We start from the raw sequence: 6,292 nt of genomic DNA on the forward strand, positions 1-6,292 counted from the left end.
AGTAATAAATTAAAGAAATTAATTTTCCTCTACTACTTGAAGTAATAATTGGTGCAACAAAATTCTTTTTCTTTCATAAATTCAAAAAGTATTTCCAAAAACCTTTTTACTTAAATAAAAGTATTTTATAATATACTATTAATGTTTTATAAAATAATATAATATTATAACTAGTAACCATTTTGTGTAGGTATGCAAATATATTCTTAGCTTATTTTTCCAGTTATTTCTTTTCTATAAACATATTATAATTGTTAATTTTCTATCGTATTCAATAAGATGGTCTGAATTTGCGTGATTTTTGTACATTCAGTCTGATCAGACTATTTTTCATAGTTGTAGTTGCAAAAATAATCCTAATATATAAATATCTAAGGTCTAGAATTCAATACCATAGATATTATTTATTTAAATAACTGAATTCTAATATTAGGATTTGATTAGTTTAATCTCCAAATAAATGTTCTAATTTAATACTAGTTATACTACACATAACATAACATATAAACATCTTTAAAAAAAATATTTTTAGTGTCCTGTTAAAAAATGCTCTTATTTAGAGCCGAACTCAAGACTTCCTACTTACTAAACAAATGCTCTAACCAACTAAGCTACAAGAGTTACTTGAAAAAATTACATTGACTACTATACTTGACCGCAGTAAATTATACATAAAATTCCAACTTCAGTTTTGTTGGCCGATTCTCTCATGGTCCAGGCTATCAGCATCGTAAATATGCAAAAATGAACCCATCACAGAACAATTAAATAAAGTTTTAAAGTTTCTAACTTACTTAAGTTGATTTAGTTGTTAGTTCACTAATCCGTTTAAACAAGTATTGAAAATTCGAACCAATAATCTATTAGCTAGCGACAAATTTTAATTTTGAGTTTTTGACAAATTAATCTTTGATTTGCCAAGTTGAAAAAGCAACCAAAAAATTTAAGAAGTTTCTTTTCTTCTTATTACGATGCTAAATTTATGTAAAAAATGACACTTTTAAAGGTAATATACATTTCATTTTTTATATTTTTTTTAGACCCTTCAATAAAAGTTTAATATAAATGTAGAGCATACAAAACCGTGAAATATGTTACAAGAAAAGAATAATAGTTACATAAATCTTTCTCATTTTCTTAATCTTTCAAGGGACAAAGATATGCTTTTTGTATTAATCTTCAATTTGTTCTCTCTTCCTTCTAAAACTTGATACATGTCTACTCTATTAATCCACCGACACTTGATACATGTCTACTCTATTGATCCACCGGCACTGGATATGGACGATAACTTGCAAATCAATAGAAAACTTCGTAGCATGCCACTAGTCAGTAGTTCCTCAATGATTTGCAATTCATCTCTCAAAAGTTTCCCAAACCTTCACCTTCATTTCTGCCCTGGGTTTAAGATTCCAAAATCATTATCACTCTCCAATATGAGCATGCTCAATCAGTTCAACTAGCCATGCACTCTTAACATGTAAGGATGTTTAGGAGGCATAGGCATTTTTCAGTTTAAATTATACATTAGTTGATCATTACCTAAAGATATAAAATATCCAATGTGATATCTGCTGTAAAAAATGGTGCCTGGTGTATTTCATCAACAACAGTTAATATGACAGTGTTAGTTTAAAAAAATGATCAAATAAAAATGAAAAATTGAAACTTAAGTAATATGTGCAGTTAAAAAAAATTGATGGTAATATAACACTGAACCTTAATTTTAGATCTACTAGAAAGGCAAGTAGACAAACACAAAGGATTTTGTTTTGGACAATAACAATAACAACAACAATAATAATAGTAGAAACCAAATTTTTGCTTTTGAACCTTTCCCAATCATTGCCTCCAATCATAACATAGTTAAAAAATAAAATTAATAAAAGAAGAACAAAGAACAAATTAAATAGCACTTTAAGGCTAGTCACAGTATTATTACTCTCATTTAAGTGCATCCAGGTTCCAAGATTCAATAATACAGTGGATTATTTCGGTATATACTATTTAGTCATAGACAGTAAATTAATTAAGTATCTTTTCTAAAATTTAAATAGTAGAATATAAACTATGTAAATAATTTTATATTCGAACAAAAAGATACTGATGACAAGTCATCTTATGCTAGTTTCACAAGCATTTTTCAATTGTTTTATTAGGTTTTATGCACTTTCTTGTACAATAAGTAAGTGATTGGAGTGGAATTTCATAATTATTTTGATTCAATCAAACATCATTTATTTTATGCAAAATCATGAGATTTGTGCAATAATTAAGTGAATATTATGAATGATGCTAATTCTTATGGTTTTGGTAAGACTTTGATTGCTTGTTTGGTTGATTTTAGGTGAGAAAAAGAAGAAAAGGGGAAGCACTGCAGAATAACGTAGCGTTCAAATGAAGAACGCCACCCTCACTTGACGACGCGCATGCGTAAGGGATGCTTACACGTTAGGGGCAATTTTCGAAGACCCACGCGTACACGTGTATGACGCGTACGCGTGGAAGTGGCTGGCGCTCGTTTTTGAAGAGAGCGCTACGTTTGATTACTCAGCTTTTTCGGGTAGATTTAAATTTGGAGGTAAAATTCTGGAGGCGACGCGCATGCGTGCATGACGTGCACGCGTGCATGGTGGATTTGGAAGGAATCACACGAACGCGTGAGTGATGTTGAAGCACGGAATTGGTATTTTGCTATCCACGTCCACGCGTGGAGGACGCGCACGCGTGGGCAGCGCTCACTAAGCCAACGTAGCGCTCACTAAGTGAACACCATTGAAGATGCATACACGTGAAAGGGACGCGCAAGCATGCTGAGAGCTGAAGACTAATGGTGACGCGCACGCGTACGCGTCAATGAGCGAAAAGTGCAAAAGGATGCGCACGCGTCAGAGACGCGTACGCGTGATTGAATGAACGCTGCGCTCACTTTGAGAACGCAACGTTTCCCCTGGAAGCAGCAACCAAGTGCCATTTTGATCCACTTCTTCATAGGCCAAAAAAGCCAATTCCAAGTACTGGATGACAGATTTAGAAAATGTATAAATAGAGAAGAATTTGATTTCATTAGGGGCTCTCTTTTAATTTTCAATTTAGAATTTTAGAATTAGAGATCAGATTTGAATTTTTCCTTTCTATTTTGTTTTCTCTTCTACAACTTTTATCTTCTGTTTTGGGTTTGGGGATCGAAGAATTCTTCTGAATTTCTTCATCTTGGAAGTCATCTATTACTTTTCCTTTTTATAATTCTGAGAATTTGACATCTGACCTGAGTTTCCTTTCTGTTTTGCTTTCCTCTAGAATTTCTTCTTTTCTGTCTTGTTAAGAAAGCAATTGAGATCTTAGTTTTTCTTGCTGTTCCAATATTCTGCTGTCATTGTTCATTTCTCTGTTAAGATTTTAGAATTGATCTAAGTTTTTATTCTGTTTTAACTCTTCTGCAAATTTTCTATTTCAGTTTTGGCATTAAAATCCTAATTGATCTATTTTCTGAATTTCTTCATCTGAGCATTCTGTAATTCACTGCAATCTACTTCTTCTAGTTCTGTTTTGATTCTCAACACCCAAATCCCTTTATCATTTGTGCAATTTATGTTTCCCAGCAGTTTAAATTCAGCAATTAACATTATTTGCACTTTAAGTTTCATTTATTTACTTTTCTTGCAATTTAAGTTTCAGTTCTTTTAATTTCTTGCACTTTAAGTTTCTGCAATTTACTCCTTCTGCATTATAAGATTCTGCCAATTTTTATTCTGCACTTTAGTTTACTCGCAATTTCACTTATGTTAATCAAATTTCACCCAAATCATCAAATATTCGCTTAACTAAATTTATCACCATACTAAAGTTGCTCAATCCATCAATCCCTGTGGGATCGACCTCACTCTTGCGAGTTATTACTACTTGATGTGACCTGGTACACTTGTTAGTGAGTTTATGTGGAATCGATTTTCCCTCATCAGATACTTAAGACTTAACCTGAAGTGAATATTTATCCTGGTAATGTTTTAAACTTAATTAAGAATAAATAAAGGTTACCTGATGATGGGTCAAGATCAGGCAAATATATACGTTTAGGCTTCTTTGAAGGGATTTTAATACTGGTATATAATAAGTAAAATATAGGATCAACAAAATAAGTAAATAACTCAGAATTGAGGTTGGAAGTGATTATTAAATCCAAAAGCATTTGTGTAATAATGGGAAGTATAAGAAAGAATGATGCATGCCGTTCCAACCAAATCTCTAACTAATTAATTAACCATTTGTCTCTCATAGAATCTATTGGCTAAAACTTCAATTGAATATAAGTCATAAAACTTTGGGCAGAAACATAATTCCATATAATCCTATGCAACATTCTAAGTAACATCTTTCCTCTTGGTAGCTCTGACAATCACTAACATAACTAAGGAGTTTGTTGAATTTGAAACACTCATAATGGGTTATGATGTTAAATAAGCAACTTAATTTGATTTACACAAAAAATAATCATAGTATTTTACTAATCAAACTATGTATGTGCCACCTTAATTAATTTTTCGTGTTGACCAAACTGACACAAAACATTCTTGACTTAGCGGCAACTCTCTTTTCTGTATGCTTACATCTCTGAATTGGCTATGACCAATATGAATAACAAAATGCATGACATATCAACTTAGTCTCTTAGCTAGCATGAATGTGCAAACAAAACTGTACTCTAAATTATTTTAACAAATTTAATGATTATGCACAATGCACAAAAGAGAAAGGAAATTTAGGTGGATCAGAACTTCAACTAAAGAGAAAGGAATACAATACTTACCATTCCTTCAAATGCTTTTCGTACAGCAGAGTTGAGATCAACTTCCAATAAAACTGGATCTTTATCCTCCTCAAATTCAACTTTTGTCCACTTGTTAACACTGACAGCACCTGCACAAGAAAATTATTGCCTTATGATAATTGACTTTAGAATATTCATTGGTTCCCTTGAGTTCTAGGTGGATTATCTTAGAGCATTCGAGTTCTTGAATCCTTAACAGAACCTAAAACAAGAAGAGGAGTCAATCAAAGATAAAAAAAGAAACAAAAAATAATTAATATAATAATGATTGTAGTAGTAGTTGAACTCCAAATGCATACCATTGATGACAAGTCATCTTAGCCCATTTTAGCTAGTCTTTTTCTTTAGTTTTCATTAGAATTATGCACTTTCTTGAGCTACAAGCAAGCTAATTAAGTAGATTTTCATGTTTCCCTTGATTGAACTAACCATATGTTCTTATTCAAAAGATGCTCTGATGGAGTAATCAGGAGGTGTATTCCCGAAAGTGAAGTGAGGGACATTTTGTGGCATTGTCATGGTTCAGCTTATGGTGGACACTTTGGCCCAGAAAAAACAGCCGCAAAAATACTGCAGAGTGGCTTCTATTGGCCAACTATTTTCAAGGATGCCAGAGAATATGTACACCAATGTAATGAATGCCAGAAAACAGGAGGATTAACAAGAAGGAATGAGATGCCTCAAAATTTTATCTTAGAATTAGAATTGTTCGATCTATGGGGAATTGATTTCATGGGGCCTTTTCCTCCTTCCTATTCTTTTAGATACATCCTGGTAGCAGTGGAATATGTCTCAAAATGGGTAGAAGCCATAGCCACAACCACTTGTGATGCACAGATCGTCCTCTAATTCCTCAAAAAGCACATCTTCACTAGGTTTGGAGTACCCAAAGGTCTTATTAGTGATGGTGGTAGTCACTTTTGCAACAAACAGTTGGGAGGCAACCCAACCTGAGGTAGTTTTCTTTTCATAGTTATTTCAATAAAAAGGTTAAATGATTGGTATGTATTACAAGGAGCTAAGTTTGGTGTTTCACACCAAAACAAATTAAGGGAGAATAAAGGATTCTAAGTTTGATGTTCCACCAAAATCCTACTTACAAGCACATTCTCACTTTCCACATAAAAGAATTACTAGCTCCAAGCAATCTGATAAATCATTTAATCATTCTCTGTTTCTATTTTTTTGTTTTATTATCTTTAGCAAAGACTTAGGCTTTCTCATAGAGTTATGCATAAGAAACATGGCAAGGGACTAAGTTTGGTGTTCACATACCAAAGTAAGTTCAAACGCCTACAAGAAAGTCCTGCACACTAACCAGTCTTCTAAGGGCTTGAGAAACAAGCAACTTCCATTAACACTGCAGGAATTCAATCACTCTCTTGGGAGGACTATACACCATCAGCTGAAAGGAAGAAGAAACCACCAAGAGGTTGTATTAACACTTAACTCCATCAGCATTGA

At 32.8% G+C, this 6,292-nt stretch overlaps 1 long non-coding RNA gene across 1 annotated transcript; it reads right to left on the minus strand.

Moving 5' to 3' along the window:
* On the minus strand, positions 1,069-1,513 carry LOC110262915. Its single transcript, XR_002347927.1, has 2 exons — positions 1,240-1,513; positions 1,069-1,206 (listed from the first exon to the last, which is right to left on the minus strand). It is a non-coding gene; the product is annotated as an uncharacterized LOC110262915 (long non-coding RNA).

The sequence above is a fragment of the Arachis ipaensis genome, chromosome B05, assembly GCF_000816755.2.
Source record: "Arachis ipaensis cultivar K30076 chromosome B05, Araip1.1, whole genome shotgun sequence".
Classification (NCBI taxonomy): Eukaryota; Viridiplantae; Streptophyta; class Magnoliopsida; order Fabales; family Fabaceae; genus Arachis; species Arachis ipaensis.